The sequence below is a fragment of the Mandrillus leucophaeus genome, unplaced genomic scaffold, assembly GCF_000951045.1.
Source record: "Mandrillus leucophaeus isolate KB7577 unplaced genomic scaffold, Mleu.le_1.0 Scaffold481, whole genome shotgun sequence".
NCBI lineage: Eukaryota > Metazoa > Chordata > Mammalia > Primates > Cercopithecidae > Mandrillus > Mandrillus leucophaeus.
In genome coordinates, this window is record NW_012105154.1 from 1,247,020 (window position 1) to 1,269,224 (window position 22,205).

The 22,205-nt window shown below is 34.3% G+C and overlaps 1 pseudogene across 1 annotated transcript; it reads left to right on the forward strand.

Annotated features, from left to right (window-relative positions):
- Positions 1-11,551: 11,551 nt before the first annotated feature.
- LOC105550403 lies at positions 11,552-12,070 on the forward strand (annotated as a pseudogene). Its single transcript, XR_001007709.1, has one exon. The product of XR_001007709.1 is annotated as a 60S ribosomal protein L26 pseudogene (transcript).
- The last annotated feature ends 10,135 nt before the right edge of the window (positions 12,071-22,205 follow it).

The window sequence follows — 22,205 nt, forward strand, 5'->3', positions numbered from 1 at the left end:
TAAGATGGTTATTCATTATCAGTGGCATTCTTTTCATCTCTAAACCTAAGAGATATACACTGATTAATGTTCAAAGATATCTGGATGACTTTGGACCGACCCTAGCCAATCAGTGGTGATATCCAGTGATCAGCATGATTGCTCAGCCTGTAATTCATCACCTTGAAATATACAGTACATGATGCATTGCTGATTTAGTGTCTCAGCCACTTCAGCACTTCTTATCATCATCTAAGTGAATCTTGATAATTGATAGAGTGAAAAAGATTGAAAAACATGAAGGATTAATCTCACAGAACAATTATTTTTAAAAATATAAATAATTCAAAATTTTCATTTTAAATTAATATACCTAATTGAATTTTCCTACAAATAAGTTTGATTTGTTTATACATTTCTCACTGACTCTACTGATATTTTTCTCTCCTTCCTTTATGTAGTCATGAAAAAGAGCTATATTGCTCTGAATAGAAAGCAATGAAAAGGTTTTAAGATTTTCTTCTACAAAACTTACATACAAAGGCAGTATGTATAGTCACTAAGAGAACACTTCTTAGAGTTGTATCACCCAGCCATACCACTTATACAATATGTGTGACATTAGTTAATTTATCTAACTTTCTGAACCTAATTTCCATCACAATTAAGATAATTAAAAGGTGCCTACACCTTAGAGTTGTGAGAAATTGCATGCTTAGTCCAGTGCCTAATAACCTTTAAGCACATAACACAGTAAATATGTATGTTTATTATTTTCTGTGGATTTCTTTGTTTTCAGGTTTGCAGAAAGCTCTTCTGTAATATAAGAACACCAATCTGAATCAAAGATTTACTGAGAATATTGATGTTAAATTAGATCCTTCACACATGAAATAGATTAAACAATATTTTTGCTAAGACAAGCAAAGCCTTAAATGAAAATCAATGGAATGAGTAGTTTCCATACATTTCCTGGTCCACAACAATCACTTCTGCTCTGTTCACTGATGATTCTAAACTATCATTGCAGGGCAATTACTGTATACAGTAGATCTTAGTTCCTGTAGATGGTGATAAATTTTTTTTTTTTTTTTTGAGACGGAGTCTCCCTCTGTCACCCAGGCTGGAGTGCAGTGGCCGGATCTCAGCTCACTGCAAGCTCCGCCTCCCGGGTTCCCGCCATTCTCCTGCCTCAACCTCCCGAGTAGCTGGGACTACAGGCGCCTGCCACCTCGCCCGGCTAAGTTTTTTTTGTATTTTTAGTAGAGACGGGGTTTCACTGTGTTAGCCAGGATGGTCTCGATCTCCTGATCTCGTGATCCGCCCGTCTCGGCCTCCCAAAGTGCTGGGATTACAGGCTTGAGCCACCGCGCCCGACCGATAAATGTTTTTGAATAAACAAATAGTTATATAGAGAAACAATAAAAAAGACTCAAGGACTATGTGTGTATGTGTGTCCATTTATGTATGTATGCATACATGCATGCAAATGTATGTGTATGTGTATATAGTTTGGTTTTACTGAAATGAAGTTGATGTTAATAGTAAAATTCAGAAAACTGGGGCATCGACAGGTTGATCGATATTTTGAGGCTCTGGATTCTGTCCACACTATCCAAAGGTAACATATTTTACTGCAAATTATTTCAAGTATTTATAACATGGTGAAATAATCTCAATGAAAGTATATATTGTAAAATTGTAAAAATGTATTAAAATTACATGCCTAATTTTTGAACTATCAAAAGCATGACTCTTGATGTTTAACCTGTTTGCTATAACTATAAAGTTAAACTAAATTTATTTATCTTTTAAGAAAGACCATTAGCTAATTTGATCAGAAGAATACTATCAACACTGGGTAGCAAAAGTTTAAAGCATTTTACAAAGACCCTCGCAAAAACATTGTGCAGTGGACAAAAGGATTTCTGAATTTTATAGCTACAACAATAGTCCATATGTCTCTCTTATTTCTCAGACTGCCTCCACTTGCATATGACAAAAGCATACAAAATCCAATATGGGGAAAATATAAATTCTTTTCCTCAACAAAACCATCCAATTTTCTCATACACACGTAACTATCTATCCAGTTACCCAAATGAGAAACTTGATATTTATTCTAGATGATCTTTTTTCTCACTTATCCAACGACATAGGGTAATTTCAGGCAATTTTATTTTGCAATAATGTCTGCATTTTCCCTTTTCTATTTCCTTTTTTCTCAATCTCGTTCTATCCCTCGTTCTTGCCCATATTTTTATTGCAAAAATAATTGGATACTGTTTAGTACTGACTTTTACTCAATTACAAATAAAACCTCTTCCCAGCAATGTAATTAAAATGTTCAAAAGTTTAAAATAATGTATATAATTTATGTTCCGTTTTTATGAAAATTCATACACAAATGTATTTATGTCTTGTGTATGCTCATCTTCATTGAAAAAATATAGAAGGACACATATCAAACTGATTACAGTTACATGTGGGAAGAGAAGTCTACAGATAGGATAAGTAAAGCAATATTTCTAGCAGAACTCTTTGTTTATCTGTGTCATGTGAAAGTTTTTACAGTAGGATATACATTCTAGCCCCTAACTGATATTCAGTCAAACAGTTCACTGGATTAGCTGAAGTTTTTCCTTACTCACATAATCACATTGAGTTATGGCCATAACAGCACCCTGTCTTCTGATAGGTCATTCCTTTGAGTATGAGCACTTCTAGTTCTGCATGTTGACTCATGTACTCACCAGCAGTTACCTGTCTTTCCAGAAGTTACCTGCAATTGAATAACTCAACTATGTATTATGTTAAGATACAATATGACTGCAAAAAAAGAGTTGCTTCAATGAAAAAATAAGTTAAATACTTTGAAAAACTAAATGAACAAGGGTTGTTAAGACATTTCTGTCAAATTTGGGATGAGTGATTCAACTAGTAGGAAAAATGTATGGACATGTAAAGGAATATTCCAATCTTATCTGTGGATTACTCATATAGAATACATTGAAACAGAGATCACAGACTATTATGAGTATGTATTATGTGGGTATCTAAATGCAGGTGTGCACAACGAAGAGGCCTTGAATATACTCCTAAATTTGCAGAATCAAAGTACATTTATATTTTGACAAGATAAAGTGTTTAATGTACATGCTTATCTTTTTATTTACCTCTAATTCTTTCAGCTGATCAGCAGACTACTATTCCAAACCATGTTAAATAAAAGCAGTTATGAAATAATGATTACTTCAGCATGTGAAATCAATTTTAGAAATACATTGGTTGATAATACATGCTCAGCTTATGAATTAAAATGTGCACAGGCCTTATTATTAATAACTTGATAACATGTATTTCATTTACAATTAATGGAAACTTCAGTGGGAAAACATCAGAATATTGAGGAAAAATTACAGAATTGGAAAAATATATTTTGAAGAAATTATATTTATTGTCTTTGATTCCTGATTTTGTTGATTTTAATTTGGAAATAAATCATGTAATATGTCTATATAATATAGAACCTTATTTTATGTGAAAAAATAAGAGCAGAACATTTAGAATCTGTTTACTTTATTTTTATTTTATTTTGAAATAATTTTAGACTTATAGAGAAGTTATACAGACAGTTCAGAAAATTTCCATATTCCATTAACCCAGCTTCACCCGATGTAAAACATTACATACTTATCATGTAACAATTATCAACACTAAAAATTAAGTTGCTAAAATAGTGCTAACAAAACTAAATGCATTATTTACATTTTGTGAGTTTTTCCAATAATATGCTTGTTCTGTCCTATGATGAGTCCAGCATACTATGTGTATTTAGTTCAGACTTAAAAAAAAAACAACCTTTTCTTAGGTTTAAGGCTACATGTGCAGGTTTGTCATATATGTAAACTGCATGTTCTCGGGTTTAGTGTACAGATTATTTCATCCCCCAGGTAATAAGCGTAGTACTCGATAGGTAGTTTTTGGATCCTCGCTTTCTTTCCACAATCAGTCCTCAAGTAGGTCTTGGCATCTGTTGTTTCCTTCTTTATATCCGTAGGTACTTGATGTTCAGCTCCCACTTATAAGTGAGAAAATGTGATATTTAGTTTTTTCTTCCTGTGTTAATTTACTTAGGATGATGGCCTACAGCTCCATCCATATTGCTGCAAAGGACATGATCTCAATCTCTTTTATGGCTGCATAGTATTCCATGGTGTATGTGTGGTATATTTTCTGTATCCAGTCTATCATTGATTGATTCCATGTCTTTGCTGTTGTGAATGGTGCTGTGATGAATGGTGCATGTATCTTCATGGTAGAACGATTTATATTCCTTTGGGTATATACCAATAATGGGGATTGTTCGACTGAATGATAATTCCTTTTTAAGTTATTTGAGAAATTGCAAAACTGCTTTCTACAGTAGCTGAACTAATTTACATTCCTAACAGCAGTGTGTAAGTGTTTCCTTTTCGCCACAACTTTGCCAACATGTTATTTTTTGACTTTTTAATAATAACCATTTTAGCTGGTATGAGATGGTACCCCCCTGTGGTTTTGATTTGCATTTCTCTAATGACTAGTGATGTTGAGCATTTTTTCATATACTTGTTGCCAAAGTATATGTCTTTTTTTTTTTTGAGATGGAGTTTTACTCTTTTTGCCCAGACTGGAGTGCAATGGTGCGATCTCAACTCAGTGAAACCTTCGCCTCCCTGGTTCAAGCAATTTTCCTGTCTCAGCCTCCTGAGTAGCTGGGATTACAGGCTAATTCTTGATATTTTTAGTAGAGATGGGGTTTCACCATGTTGGTCAAGCTGGTCTCGAACTCCCGACTTCAAGGTGATCCAACCGTTCTGGCCTCCCAAAGTGCTGGGATTACAGACGTGAGCCACCACATCCAGCTGTGTATGTCTTTTTTTGAGAAGTAACTCTTCATGCCGTTTGCCCACTTTTTGTTTGTTTTTTGCTTGTAAACTTAAGTTCCTTATAATTCTGAATATGATACTTTTGTCAGATGCATAGTTTACATATATTTTCTCTCATTCTGTGGATTGTCTGTTTAATCTGTTGATAGCTTCTTTTGCTGGGCAGAAGCTCTGTAGTTTAATTAGGTCTCATTTGTCTTTTTTTTTTTTTTTTTGAGACAGGCTGGAGTGCAGTCATGCAATCATGGCTCACTGCAGCCTTGACCTCCTGGACTCAATCAATCCTCCCACCTCCACCTCCCGAGCAGCTGGGATTAAAGGTATGCACCACCACGCTGGACTAATTTTTGTATTTTCTGTAGACATGAGGTTTCACCATGTTGCCTAGGCTGGTCTCAAACTCTAGGGCTCAAGCAATCCACCTTAGCCTCTTAAAGTGTTGGGATTATAGGCATGAGTTCCCACACATGTCCCAATTTTTGTTTTTGTTGCAATTACTTTTGACATCTTCATCATGAAATCTTTGCCAGGTCCTATGTCCAGAATGCTACTTCCTAGGTCATCTTCTAGGGGTTTTATAGTTTTAGGTCTTATATTTAAGTCTTTAATTCATCTTGAGTTGGTTTACATACATGGGGTGAGGAAGAGGTCCAGTTTTAATCTTCTGCATATGGCTAGCAAGTTTTGCGCATCAGTTATTGAATAGAAGAGAGTCCTATCTCCATTGCTTGTTTTTACAGACTTCATCAAAGATCAGATGGTTGTAGGTGTTCGGCTATATTTCTGGGCTCTCTATTCTGTTCCATTGGTCTATGTGTCTGTTTTTCTACTAGTACCATGCTGTTTTGGTTACTGTAGCCTTGTACATAGTTTGAAGTTGGGTAGCCTGATGGCCTCAGCTCCGTTCTTTTTGCTTAAGATTGCATTGGCTATTTGGGCTATTTTTTGGTTTTATATGAATTTTAGAAATTTTTTAATTCTGTGAAGAATGTCATTGGTGGTTTGATAGGAATAGCATTAAATCTATGAATTACTTTGAGCAATATGGCCACTTTAACAATATTGATTCTTCCTATCCAAGAACATGAAATATTTTTCCATTTGTTTATGTCATCTCTAATTTATTTGATAAGTAAATAAATAAGAGGTCTTTCACCTCCTTAGTTAGCTGTATTCCCAGGTATTTTATTCTTTTTTTTACCTCTTGTGAATGTGATTGTTATTCATGATTTGGCTCTCAGATGTATTTGTGTATAGGAATACTATGAATTTTTGTACATTGGTTTTGTATGCTGAAACTTTGCTAAAGTTCTTTATCAGATCAAGACACTTTTGGGCAGAGACTATGGGGTTTTCTAGGTATATAATCATATCATTTGCACAAAAAATAGTTTGACTTCCTTTCTTCTTATTTGGATGTCTTTCATTTATTTTTCTTGCCTAATTGTTCTGGCCAGGACTTCCAGTATTATGTTGAATAGGACTGGTGAGAGACGGCATCCTTGTCTTGTAGTGACTTTCAAAGGGAATGCTTCCAGCTTTCATATTTTCAGTACGATGTTGGCTGTGGTTTGTCATAGATGGATTTTATAATTTTGAGCAATGTTCCTTCAATGCCTAGTTTGTTGAAGGTTTTTAACATAAAGGGATGTTGAATTTTATTACAAGCTTTGTCTTCATTTATTGAGATAATCGTGGCTTTTGTTTTTAGTTCTGTTTATGTTATGAATCTTATTTACTATTTGTGTATGTTGAACCAACGTTGCATCCCAAGTGTAAAGCCTACTTGACCATGGTGGATTAGGTTTTTGATGTGCTACTGAATTCAGTTTGCTACTGTTTTGTTGAGGATTTTGGCATCTATATTCAACAAGGATGTTGGCCTGGAGTTTTCTATTTTTTTGGTGTGTTTCTGCCAGATATTGGTACTGAGGTGATGCTGACTTCATAGAATGAGTTAGGGAGTAGTCTCTCTCTCCAATTCCATTTTTTTGGAATAGTTTCAGTAGAACGCTACCAGCTCTTTTTTATATGTCTGGAAGAATTCAGCTGTAAATCTGTCTCATCCAGGCCTTTTTTTTGTTGGCAGGCTTTTTTATTACTGATTCAATCTCAGAACTCATTATTAGTCTGTTCAGATTTCTTCCTAGTTTAGTTTTTGGAGTTTGTATGTGTCCAGAAGCTTGTCTTCTTCTTCTAGATTTTCTGGCTTGTGTGTATAGTGGTATTTATAGTAGTCTCTGGGATTTTTTGTTGTATTTCTGTGTGGTCAATGGCAACATCTGCTTTGTCATTTCTAATTGTGTTTATTTGACTCTTCTCTTTTTCTTTATTAATCTAGCTAACACTCTATCTGTCTTATTAATTTTTTTCAAACAACGAACTCCTGACTTCATTGATCTTTCATATGGTTTTTCATCATAAAGACAGAAAAATGCTGTAGCATTTTTCAGTATAGTATGCTTTATTTAAAAATGACATTCAGTTTTACAGATGTATCTATCACATTTTATTTATATTTGGATCCATTTTTAAGCATTGTGTATTTCCTCTTTTAGGCTATTATAAATAAAGCTATTGTAAACATTAATGTATACATTTTTGTATGAACATATGTTTTTATTTCTTTTGATTATAGACATAAAAATAAATTTCTGGGCAATATGATGCTTAATATTTTGAGAAACTGCCAAACTGATTCCAGCATGGCCACATCATTGACAATTGTGGGGCATTCCCATCATTTCCTATCTCAATTTTCTTTAGTTTCTCTCTGATTTTAGTTTTCTCTCTGATTTTGGTTACTTCTTGTCATATATCAGCTTTCCAATTGATTTGTTCTTATTTCTCTCATTCCTCTAGCTGTGATAATAGGTTGTTACTTTGAGCTCTTTCTAATTTTTTGATGTTGACATTTACTGCTATAATTCTCCCTCTTAATACTGCCCTAGCTGTGTCCCATCCCAGAGATTCTGGTATGTTATTAATTTCAAATAATTTTTTGATTTCTACCTTAGTTTCATTACTTATCCAAAAGTCATTCAGGAGCAGGTTATTTCATTTCCATGTCATTATATGGTTTTGAGCAATTTTCTTAGTATTGATTTTTATTTTCCTTGCACTGTGTTCAATTGTGTTTGGTATGATTTCAGGTTTTCTGAATTTGCTGAGGATTGTTTTATGTTTGATTGTTGTGTGGTCAATTTTAGAGTATGTGCCATGTCCAGATGAGAAGAATGCATACACTGTTGTCTTTTGGTTGCATGCTCTACAGATATCTATTAGACCCATTTGGTCAAATGTCAAACTCAGGTTCTGAACATCTTTATTATTTTCTACCTCTATGATCTGCCTAACACTTTCAGTGGGTGTTGAAGTTTTCCACTATTTTTATGGGGTTACCTAAGTCTCTTTCTAGTTCTTTATGAATCTGAGTGATCCTGTACTGGGTGTGTGTATAGGATATTTAGATCTTCTTGTTGAAATGAGCTCTTTACCATTATGTAATTTCCTTCTTTGTCTTTTCTGATCTTTGTTGGTTTAAAGTCTGCTTGTCTGAAATTAGGATAGAAATCCCTGCTTTTTTCTGTTTTCCATTTGCTTGGTAGATTTTTCTCCATCCCTTTTCGTTGAGCCTATGGGTATCAATGCATGTGAGATGGGTCTCTTGAAGACAGCATACTGTTGGATCTTGCTTCTTTATCCAAGTCAAAACTCTATACCTTTTAATTGGGACAATTAGTCCGTTGACATTCAAGGTTAGTATTGATATGTGCAGATTGTTCCTGTTATATTGTTAGCTCTTTATTATACAGACTTGACTGTGTGATTGCTTCATAGTGTTACTGGTCTATGTACTTAAGTATGCTTTTGTAGTGATTCCTTCCCATGTTTGGTGTTCCCTTTAGGACCTCCTGTAAGGAAAGTCTGGTGGTAATGAAATCCCAGCATTTGCTTGTCTAAAAATGATCTTACTTCCCCTACACATATAAAGTTTAATTTGGATATGAAATTCTTGGTTGAAAATAATTTTCTTAGTAATTCAAAATGTAGGCACAATTTTACTTCATGTCTCTTTAGTCTCCTGTTATCTGTAAAGGTTTTTTGGTCTTTTCTTGTCTTCCATAACCTTAACACTTGAAAAGAACTAGTCAGCTATTTTGTAGACTAGGACTTATCCATATTTTATCATGATTAGACTGGGATTATGAGTTTTAAAAAATTACAAAGGTGAAGTGCTCTGCTTATCATATTATATCAGGGGTACAGAATATCAACATAATTTAATCCTGGTAACATTAACTTGAATCACTTGGGTAACATGCCATCTACCAGGTGTTCTCCATTGAAAAGTTACTGTTTTCCCTTTCCATTCTCTGTGTGTTAAAAATAGTCACTAAGTCCAGTTTGCACTCAAGAAAAGGGGTATTTAAGTTCACTTGCTAGAGGGAGAAATACAAAATTATCTGTGGACCTAGGTGGGCAGATCACAAGGTCAGGAGATTGAGACCATCCAGGCTAACACAGTGAAACCCCATCTCTACTAAAAATACAAAAATTAGCTGTACATGTTGGTGCACACCTGTAGTCCCAGCTACTCAGGGAGCTGAGGCAAGAGAATCGCTTGAATCTGGGAGGTGGAGGTTGCAGTGAGCCAAGATTGTGGCACTGCACTCAAGTCTGGATGACACAGAGAGACTTCATCTCAAAAAAACAAAAACAAAAACAAACAAACAAAATATTTTGTTCCTTTTTAACATTTTGTCCACTAATTTTTACATTTTTTATTTAATTTACCTGCAGCATCTATTTCTGTGATTCTCTTCTCCATTTATAATTTGGAATTATTTTGTAAGAAATAATTCATCCACATTTCTTTACTCAATCAGTCATTTATATCAGTAGAATCATAGATATTTACTTTAGTCTATGGTCATAATCTAATATATAATATTTATTTTGCTTTCAAATTCTTCTAACATGGGCCATTAGGAACTTTTTCTAACTGGTTCATGTATTTTTTCAACATGTATCTGTTCTTTCATTTTTTGAAGCACTTTCTTTAGACCTTTTAGTTTTCTGACATTACAAGATGCCCCAGGTTCATCTTATATTTCCCTTTTCCCACTCTACCTAAAACCTGCCATTTCTCCAAGGAGCTCTGGCTTTTTTCCCAAAAAATTGTATTTGGAAATCGAAATCATAGGTTTACACAGCTATCTCCTAGTCTAGTCTAGTGTCAAAGGGTTTATTCTACTATTACTTCAGTGGTTATTTGTAACTTCCTTCTGACAGTGATTATTTCATTCTCATTATCTACAAATATTTGCTTATTCTTTCAACCCTTATATACAAGAAAGTATATAATTATATAATTATATACAAGAAAGATATATTCAGAATTGTTATTCTGTAAATATGTAAGAAATACATTTAGCAACCAGAGTACAGTGTTTTTGTAGAATTCTTTTTGTCTGTGGAATCAAGTCAAACACAGCATTCCAAAGTGACTCAGGTCAGCTATTTTTTTCCAGCCCCTTCAGTGTGGTTATGTCATCCTTTTACAATACAGCTAGAATAATTTGTCACAGTCACATTCTACCTTGAGTTTCTCAGACTTTCTGTTTTTATCTTTTTTTTTTTTTTTTTAATTTGCACATAGTAGGGTTCACTCTTTATGTTATACAGTTCTATAGAGTTTGGAAAATGCATAGAACCATGTATCCACCACTACAGAACTTTGCACAACTGTTCTATTATCATTAAAATTTATCTGTGTGATGTCTTTGTAGAAAACATCTCTCCCCTTCCCAATCTTGGCAACTGCTGAATTTTCTTTCATTGTTCTTATAGTTTTGAGTTTTCTAAATGTCATATAAATGGAATTTTTAAATATATAGATTTTTGTGTCTGGCTTCTATTATTTACCAAAAAACATTTTGAGTTACGATTTTCTTGATTCAATCAATGATATGTTCCTTTTTATTTCTACCTGTATTCCATTTTGTGAATATACTCCAACTTGCTCATCTACACACATCTGCTGAAGGATACCTGGGTTGTTTCCAGTATTTGGTGACTAAGAACAAAGTTGTATAAACATTCACCTGAGCCTCTTTAAATTGATGTATTAAGATGTAATTCACTCATGTAACGTATAAAATTTAATAGATTTTAGTATACTCAGAATTGTACAACAGTCACCACAATCCATTTTAGAAAATTTCCATCATGCCATAAAGAAGTCCCATGCTCATTAGTAGCCACTCCTCATTTACTCCTAACCACGCTGCCCTAGGCAACTACGGATCTACTTCTGTCTCTACGGATTTACCTATCCTGGACATTGTATACAAAACATGGTCCTTTAAGTGGTTTTTTTCACTTAGTATAACGTTTCCAAGGATCATCCATGCTGTAGCATTTTTCAGTATATTATGCTTTATTTAAAAATGCAATTCAGTTTTACAGATGTACCTATCACATTTTATTTATATTTTGATCTATTTTTAAGCATTGTGTATTTCCACTTTTTGGCTATTATAAATAATGATATTGTAAACATTCATGTATACATTTTTGTGTGAACATATGTTTTTATCTCTTTTGATTATAGACATAAAAAATAAATTTCTGGCTCTTCCCTTTTGCGGCCATCACCGAAGCGGGAGCGGCCAAAATGCAATTTACTCCCTTTGTGATTTCCGACCGAAGCAAGAATCGCAAAAGGCATTTCAATGCACCTTCCCACATTCGCAGGAAGATTATGTCTTCCCCTCTTTCCAAAGAGCTGAGACACGAGTACAACGTGCCATCCATGCCCATCCGAAAGGATGATGAATTTCAGCTTGTACGCGGACACTATAAAGGTCAACAAATTGGCAATGTAGTCCAGGTTTACAGGAAGAAATATGTTATCTACACTGAATGGGTGCAGCAGGGAAAGGCTAATGGCACAACAGTCCACGTAGGCATTCACCCCAGCAAGGTGGTTATCACTAGGCTAAAACTGGACAAAGACCGCAAAAAGATCCTTGAACGGAAAGCCAAATCTCTCCAAGTAGGAAAGGAAAAGGGCAAATACAAGGGAAAAACAATTGAGAAGATGCAGGAATAAAGTAATCTTATATACAAGCTTTGATTAAAACTTGAAACAAAAATAAATAAATAAATAAATTTCTGGGTAATATGATGTTCAATATTTTGAGGAACTGCCAAACTGATTCGAATGCAGCCACATGATTGACCATTGTGGGACATTCCCATCATCTCTAAGACATTTCCATCATTTCTGTATGGGTTACACTGGAAGATTCAATTCTCTTAATATATCAATTATTCTCAATTTAGTATATAGATTAACATAATTATAATCCAAACTTCCATCAAGTTTTTTGTGATTTTTAAAAATCTGATTATAAAATATATAAGAAAAAATGAACTAGGATAGCCTTTTTTTCTTTTTTTAAAATAAAGAAAAAGAAAAAGTTGGAGAACTAACACTTCATAATTTTCAGATTTACTGTGAATCTATAGTAATTAAGAAAATGTGATACTGGCAAAAGGATTGCACATAGATCCATGAAACAGAATAGAGAGCCAGGAAATAGACCCAGCCAAATATAGCCAACTATTTTGTAAAAAAAAGGTGTAAAGAAAATTCACTGAAGGAAGATTGTCTTCTAGACAAACGATAATGAATAAATCGTATGTCCATATGCAAAAAGGGAAAAAGAAAAGTCAACCAATACTTCACATATTATACAAAGTTAACACAAAATAAATCGTAGCTCTAAATATGTAAAATTATAAAACTTCCAGAAAAAGAAAAATATTTGCAACTTTGTGTTTAGCAATGAGGTACAGATACAACACCAAGGCTATGATTTTTAAATAAAAATTTGATAAATCGGAGTTTATTTAAACGTGTTTAAGTCTTGCTCTGTAAAAGGCACAGTTATGGCAATTCAAAGGCAAGTCACATATTGGAAGAAAATGTTAGCAAATATGTTACGGAAAAACATCCTTTTTTAGAATCAACTTTATGAATGTACAATTTAAATATATCATTCAACCAATGTAAATGTAAAATTAAATGACTTTAAATAAATTTCTAGATTTGTGCAACTATTGCCTCAATCCAGCTTGATAATGTTTTTATAAACCCCCAAATTACTCCCAGCCTTTTGCATTCAATCCCTACTCCCATCCCCAGTTCCAGGCAACCAGTTATCTACACTGTCTCTATAAACTTGATTTGTGGGGGCATTTTTCATTCTTATTTACATATGATATTTTTATAATATATAGTCTTTTGTATCTGGCTTTTTTCACCTAGCATAATGTTTCTGAAGATCATCCATCTTATGGCATGAATCTGTAACAATATTTCAATTATTTTTATTGCTGAATAATATTCCATCCTATGGATATAGCACCTTATGTCTATCCATTCACCACTACAACTAACTTTCACTATATAAACTTTGTATGTCTTTTGTTAAATTTATTTCTAGTAATTGATATCTCCTTACACTATTAAAAACAAAAGGTTTTTAAACGGATTTTACTTTCAGATTATTAGTTGATAATATATAAAAATACAATTGATTTTTCCTGTTCCATGATTAATATATAAATATAGATCTTATATCCTATGAGCTTGCCAAACTCTTTATTGACAATAATAATGTTATCTTAGATTCTTTTGGATTTCCTATATAAAAGATTAGGCTATATAAGAATAAAATCAGTTTTACTTCTTTTCTTAAATTTGAGCGCCAGTAAGTTGTGTTTCTTTGTTGTTGTTATTTCCTTGTTGTTTTTGCTTTATTACATGTGGTAGACTCTTTGGCGCAATGTTGAATAAAAGTGGTAAGAGCAGACATCCTTAGCTTGTTCCACATTCGTCTTTCACTATTAATTATGGTGCTAGTGACAGGTTTTTGTGGATTTCCTTTGTCAGCTGAAAGAAGTTCCCTTTTACTCCTAGTATGTTAAGAATTTGTATTATAAATAGATGTTCTATTTTTGGTAAATGTTTCCTTCTGAATCTATTGAGATTACCATCTGCTTTTGTCCTTTGTTCTATTAGTATGGTGTGCTACATGAATTGATTTGGGGATGTTAAATCAACCTTGCATTTCTAGGATAAATAATACTTGTTTATTTTGTATAATCCTTTTGATGTGTTGATGATTCATTTTGCTAATGTTTTGTTAGGGATTTCTGGGCTTATGTTGTTAAGAAGTATTGATCTCTAATTTTTTTTATTCGTGGGTTATTGAACTGCTTTTCTTTTTATCAGTGTGATCATAAGTGAGTGGGGAAATACTCTCTCCACTTTCTGAAACAGTTTACAAAGCTGATATTATTTGTTTCTTAAATATTTGATGGAATTCACAATGAAGTCTTTAAGGTATAAAATTTCCTTTGCAGGAATACTTTGTTCTAAATTTAATGTATTTACTTGTTATAAATAAACCCATATTTATTATTGCTTATTTATTTATTTATTTATTGAGACAGAGTCTCTCTGTTGCCCAGGCAGCAGTGCAGTGGTGCAATCTCTGCTCACTGCAACCTCCGCCCCCTGGGTTCAAGTGATTCTTGTGCCTCAGCCTCCTGAGTAGCTGGTATTACAGGCGCGAGCCACCACTCTCGACTAATTTTTTATTTTTATTGGGCCAATGGGATTTCTCCATATTGGCCAGGGTGGTTTGAATTCCTGGCTTCAAGTGATCGGTGCTCCTTGGTCTCCCAAAGTGTTGGGATTATAAGCATGAGCCAACACACTTGGCCTATTATCACTTTTTAAATCAGTTTTGGTAATGGTTTTGTTATTCTAGGCATTCTTCAGTTTATATAAGTACTATAATATGTAGACATAAATTTATTCTCAATATTACCTTAAAATATTTTTAGTTACTTATAGTCAGTGCAGTGTTCCTTCTTTCATTCCTAATTTTAGGAATTTTTGTCTTATTGTCTTTGTCAATCTGCCTAAACATTTGTCTATTTTTCATATATTTTTAAACAACTGACTTTCAGTTTCACTTACTTTTCTATTGTTTTCTGTTGTTATTTCACTAATTTACACCTGATCTTTACCACTTTGCTTCGACTTCCTTTAGTTTGTTTTCCATTTTTTTTTTTTTTTTTTATTATACTTTAAGATCTGGGATACATGTGAAGAATGTACAGGTTTGTTATATAGGTATACATCTGCCATGGTCATTTGCTTTACCCATCAACCTGACATCTACTTTAGATATTTCTCCTAATGCTATGCCTCCCCTAGTCCCACACCCCCTGACAGGCCCTGGTACGTGATGTTCCCCTCCCTATGTCCATGTGTTCTCATTGTTCAGCTTCCACTTATGAGTGAGAACATGCAGTGTTTGGTTTTCTGTTTCTGTGTTAGTTTGCTGAGAATTATGGTTTCCAGCTTCATCCATGTCCTTGCAAAGGATGTGAATTCGACCCTTTTTATGACTGCAGAGTATTCCATGGTGTATACGTGCCACATTCTCTTTACCCCGTCTATCACTGATGGGCATTTGGGTTAGTTCCAAGTCTTTGTTATTGTGAATAGTACTGCAATAAACATACATGTGCATGTGTCTTTATAGTAGAATGATTTATAATCCTTTGAGTTTATACCTAGTAATGGGATTGCTGGGTCAAATGGTATTTCTGGTTGTAGATCTTTGAGGAATTGCCACACTGTCTTCCACAATGGTTGAACTAATTTACACTCCCACCAACAGTGTAAGCATGTTTCTATTTCTCCACATCCTCTTCGGCATCTGTTGTTTTCTGATTTTTTAATAATTGCCATTCTAACTGGTATGAGATGGTATCTCATCGTGGGTTTGATTTGCATTTCTCTACTGACCAGTGATGATTCACTTTTTTTCATATGCTTTTTGGCCACTTAAATGCCTTCTTTTTGAGAAGTGTTTGTTCATATCTTTTGCCCACTTTTTGACGGGGTTGCTTTTTTCTTGAAAATTTGTTTAAGTTCCTTGTAGATTCTAGATATTAGCCCTGTGTCAGATTAATAGACTGCAAAAATTTTCTCCCATTCTGTATGTTGCTTGTTCACTCCGATGATAGTTTCCTTTGCTGTGCAGAAGCTCTTTAATTAAATTAGATCCCATTTGTCAATTTTGGCTTTTGTTGCCATTGCTTTTGGTGTTTTAGTCATGAAGTCTTTGCCCATGCCTATGTCCTGAATGGCATTGCCTAGGTTTTTCTTGTAGGGTTTTTATGGTTTTAGGACTTATGTTTAAGTCTTTAATTCATCTTGAGTTAATTTTTGCATAAGTTGTAAGGGAAGGGTTCAGTTTCAGTTTTCTGCATATGGCTAGGCAGTTTTCTCAACACCATGTATTAAATAGGCAATCCTTTCTCCATTGCTTGTTTTTGTAAGGTTTGTCAAAGATCAGATGGTGGTAGATGTGCAGTGTTATTTCTGAGCTCTCTGTTTTGTTCCATTGGTCTAGATATTTGTTTTGGTACCAGGACCATGCTGTCTTGGTTACTGTAGACCTGTAGTATAGTTTGAAGTCAGGTAGCGTGATGCCTCCAGCTTTGTTCTTTTTGCTTAGGATTGTCTTGGCTATACAGGCTCCTTTCTGGTTCCCTATGACATTTAAAGCAGTTTTTCTAATTCTGTGAAAAAGCCAATGGTAGCTTGATGCGGATGGCATTGAATCTATAAATTACTTTGGGCAGTATGGCCATTTTCACGATATTGATTCTTCCTATCCATGAGCATGGAATGTTTTTCCATTTGTTTGTGTCCTCTTTTACTTCCTTGAGCAATGGTTTGTAGTTCTCCTTGAAGAGCTCCTTCACATCCATTGTAAGTTGTATTCCCAGGTATTTTATTCTCTTTGTAGCAATTGTGAATTGGAGCTCCCTCATAATTTGGCTCTCTGATTGTCTATTATTGGTGTATAGGAATGCTTGTGATTTTTGCATATTGATTTTGTATCCTGAGACTTTGCTGAAGTTGTTTATCAGCTTAAGGAGATTTGGGGCTGAGATGATGGGGTTTTCTAAATATACAATCATGTCATCTGCACACAGAGACAATTAGACTTCCTCTCTTCCTATTTGTATATCCTTTATTTCTTTCTCTTGTCTGACTGCCCTGGCCAGAGCTTCCAATATTATGTGGAATAGCAGTGGTGAGAGAGGGCATCCTTGTCTTGTGCCAGTTTGCAAAGGGAATGCTTCCATCTTATGACCATGCAGTATGATATCAGCTGTGGGTTTTTTCATAAATAGCCCTTATTATTTTGAAATACATTCCATCAATACCTAGTTTATTGAGATTGTTTTGCATGAAAGGCTGTTGAATTTTATCGAAGGCCTTTTCTGCATTTATTGAGATAATCATGTGGTTTTTGTCATTGGTCTTGTTTATTTGATGGATTATGTTTATTGATTTGTGTATGTTGAACCAGCCTTGCATCCTGGGGATGAAGCCCACTTGATCATGGTGGATAAGCTTTTTGATGTGCTGCTCGATTCGGTTTGCCAATATTTTATTGAGGATTTTCTCACCGATTTTCATCAAGGATATTGACCTGAAATTACCCTTTTTTGTTGTGTCTCTGCCAAGTTTTGGTATCAGGATGATGCTGGCCTCATAAAATGAGTTAGTGAGGAATCCCTTTTAGGTAACTGGTTTGAGATTTGAAAAAAATATATACATATTTAGAGTTAAATTTCTCCACCAAGCACTGTTTTAACTGCTTCCAGTTACTCTTGATGTGGTGTTTTTGTTTACATTTAATTCCAAATATATTCTAATTCTCCTTTTGATTTTTTTCTTTAACCTATAGTTTATTTAGAAGTATGTCACTTGATTTCCAAATATGTGGGGCTTCTAAGATTTCTTTCTATTGCAGAGTCTAGTTTCATGGCTCTCAAAGAACATTTGCATTATTTCAATTTTTAAAAATTTATTGAGACTAGCTTTATGCCCTAGCACATAGTATATCTTGGAAAATGTTATATGTGTGCTGGAAAAGAATGTATGTGCTGTGCTGTAGGAATTGGATAAAGTGTTCTATAAATGTCAGTTTGACATCTGTAGAGCAGATCTAGTTAGTAGGTCAAGTTGTTTGATATTGTTGAAGACTTGTTTATCTTTGCTAATTTTCTGTCCAGTTGTTCCGACAATTGTTGAAATTAGTGTATTGAAATCCCCAATTACTATTGTTAATTTGTCTATTTAAGCATAGTTTTGAACCTACCTAAAATATGTAATTTGCTTGTTACTTGCTATTAAATGGAATTACTATAATCTGTTGTATTTTCCAAATTTTTATATATGCCTATGCAATGTTATGCCTCTTCTCTTTCATTTTAAAATAATCACAAACATAATTGTTTAAATAAGAGTGGAGGTACAGTACAAAGAGGTTTGATTTCCTTTTTTTTAAAAAATGGACCCTATTAGAGAACATTTCTACCTTGATGGTCCATCATCCCAAAATACTTTTGCATGTTTCTCTTAGTTATTTACCCAAATAGCCCTAGTTCCTTTTAGTGGGAAATAATATTTAGAAAACAGTGCTTAGAAAATCGTATTTTTGAGCATATAGACATTCTTTCCACTCTACTCAGGCTCTGATATTTCACATCAGCCCCCCGGAAATGGACTTTGACTTTGCGTGCTGGGTTAACACACCTTAAAGAACACACTCCTTCCAGTGGTTGGGCTGGACTCTCTACACCAGGTTGACCCTCATGTAGGAATATCAGATTTAAATAAAAACAACAAAATGTTTAGTAAAATTTTAATTCATATAAGCTAATTATTTTTATATGAGTTTACCCCAAATATTGCCCAGGACATAATTATACAAAGATTTTCAGAAATTTAAATTGAACGGAGGATTCTGTATTTTATTTGCTAAATCAGGCAACCCTACCCTCATGTGGATGTCCAGCTCAGCCACCTTTGCTTCTTACATGCTGCTCTGGCCGCCAAGTGGGCCTCCCCGTGTATTGTCAAATTTCCTTAGGCAAAAAACAACCATCACTTAACTCAAAATTTCTAAAGTAAGCTAGAGAATCTAATATAGAAGTGTTCTAAAATTATGCATTAAAAATAGAGCAAAGATTTTGTGAATGTGTGATTTTACAGTTTTTTTTGTACAAGGAGCTAGTCTCTTCAGATTTCTCATCGCTGTACTTTATAATCTCACCTATGCTCCTGATGCATGGTACTACTCATAAGTGTGCAAGCGTTTCCTTCTCTTCACATTCTTGCCAACACTTGTTGCTTGTCTTTTGATAATAGCTGTCCTGATGGGCATGAGGTAATATGTCACAATTGTTTTGATTTGCATTTCTGCAGTGATACAGAATAAAACAGTTGTTACAAGGAGCAGGGTTGGGGCAGAGAGAAAATGAAAACAAGGTAGGGTCCAAGGGCACAAAGCAGCAAAGGTGTAGGATGAACAAGTCTAAAGATCTAGTGTACACAATGAGAACTGTAGTTAATAATAGCATATTGTATTCAAGGTTTTTACTAAATGAGTAAATTGTAGCTGCTCTTGCCACCAGGAGGAAAAATTGGGTAACTATGTGAGATGATGGATACGTTAACTTGTTTCACTACAGTAATCATTTTACTATATATATGTGTCTCATACATCATGTTGTATACCTTGCTTATATGTTATATATGTTTTAAATACATACACATATATATATGCTAGGGATATACACATATACATATCCCTAGTATATAATATATATCGAACAGGGGCATATATATACACTTACTCAGAAGGGTAACAATAAAATTTAAGTCAATAATTTATACACTCCCAATGGCTGAGTGTATGTTTGTGTGTGTGCACACCCACTGTATGTGTAATTGAATGATGGGTTTGGTAGATATGATTATTTAAATCAATGTTTTACATTTACTGAATTAAGGTAATATGTAATTCTTTCTCTAATGACATAGAGTTAGGCCTGTAATGATAAATAAAACATCCACATGGAAACGTAAGTCAAGCAATTACTGAGATGAACTATCCTTTCTGTAACTTTTCAAACTTTTAGGTAATGTTATACCATAATACCACCAGAAAATGGACAATCACAAATATTTTTAAGTTGTTAATCCAAGCTTACAGCAAAGTAAAAAGCAGCCTTTCTTTCATTTGTTAAATGCAGAGATATAGTGCCTTTAAAATAATCTACTCACATTTAGCATATTTTTTACGTGAAGAAAATAGTGCTGGCCGGGCGCAGTGGCTCAAGCCTGTAATCCCAGCACTTTGGAAGGCCAAGGCGGGCGGATCACGAGGTCAGGAGATCCAGACCATCCTGGCTAACATGGTGAAACCCCGTCTCTATTAAAAAATACAAAAAATTAGCCGTGCATGGTGGCGGGCGCCTGTAGTCCCAGCACTTTGGGAGGCCAAGGCAGGCGGATCACGAGGTCAGGAGATCGAGACCATCCTGGCCCGTCTCAAAAAAAAAAAAAAAAAAAAAAAAAAAAAAAAAAAAAAAAAAAATAAAAAAAAACACTTGTTGAGTGTTTTGGTTTTCTATCTGGTATGTTTAAGCTCTTTCAGACTACTAGATAAGGACTTTACTTATGGATAACCTAATGGCATAATGGCGTATTAGTTACATCGTTTCCTGAAAAATAGTTCGCTTACTGAAAAGGACTCACTTAATACATTTGAATTTGTCTATCACATTTGTAACACTATGGGGCTTACGTCTTTTGTTATCATTTTAGTAGTCAGCAATCTGTGAGAATTTGTTACTTTAAAAAACATTTTTCCTCTTTTCAGCTTCACTGTAATACCCTTGAGGGCAGACTCAAAACCTGTCATTGTTTTTTTTATATCCACAAGGCCCTGTAAAGTTAAAGATGTCTGACTCTGTCAATGTCCCTCCCTCAAGGGCAGTTACCATGTTCCACATTGTTAAAAAATAATAATAATAATACACATGCATACACATGCATACATAACAAAAGTATACTATGAGTGATGCAACTCACAAAAGCTTTACCTCTCTCAGTAATTATATGTGTGTCCTCAGATTTTCTCAGCTTTGTCTCCTATATACGTGCCTGGTTAGCCCACCTCAGCTACTTGTCTGAGTGGCACATTTCCAGCACTGTTACTCTGATGGAGGCCAATCTTCAAGTGGGGCGCCCAGTGTCTCCCCTGCTATTACTGCTTTTGCAAAGTGACATTTGCCCACTAGTTGCCAAGAGGCCAGTTGAGACAACCTGAAGATTGGGTAAATATTTATATGGCAAATTTTGACTAATGGGAAGTAGGAAACCATCATCAGACTTACTGACGTATAAATTACCACTCTATTCTTCCACAATGCACCTTGTAGCTTGTCTTGAAGGCTACAGCGACAATAAGTCACCTTCTTTTGCTTCTCATTTTTCTCCCTCTCACTGTATATTTTCCTCATTCTTACTGCCCTGAAAAATTGTTACACCCAATATACGTTAACACTTGATTTTTTTTCTAAAACTCATTTTAAGCTCTATTTCCTCAGAAAGGTAGGCTAGGATACATTTTAAAGTAAGTTATAAGGGTTGGCTGTATTCATATGATTCTGAATCACAACTCTACCTGACATTTGCTTCTGTTTGCTTCTGTTTTCTTTTTTCTTTGACTATCAGCTCAGGTTCTCTGCAGACATAAATGATCTACCATTCTAACTAGCTAATTAATTATTCAGGGACATGAATATTTTAATACACTATTTTTTATTTGATATATTCATTCAAACAAGCAAATAGTAATTAACCTATCATTCAAAAATCGTTTTTTCCTGGACTGGAGATATAACCTAATTATAAAGAAACAAAGGTTAACTCCTGATTTATCAAGCGCGCATGGATGTGTTATGCATTGTCAATAAAAGACATTGACTCTTGATTCAGAATGTAATAATAGTTTCTACAGGGGAGAAAAAGAAAAGCATCATTAATAATTTTTTTTTCTGGTTCCCAATGAGGCTTGAGAGAGAGTTTGTGTTTTTTGACTACAGATGTTTCACTTCAGCATTTGATATGTGAAATTGCTAATGTTATTTAAATTTTAGCAGCAAGTCTTTCTTGTCATCTTAGGAGGTAACCTCAGTAAAATAATAAAAAGAGGCAGAATAGCAAACAAAGGTTTAGATTTAGTTGTCACTTGAAGGCCCTCGAGGCCCTGGACATTGTAAAGGTTTCATCGTATATCACATTTCCCTCCTAAATATATTTTTGATGGAAAA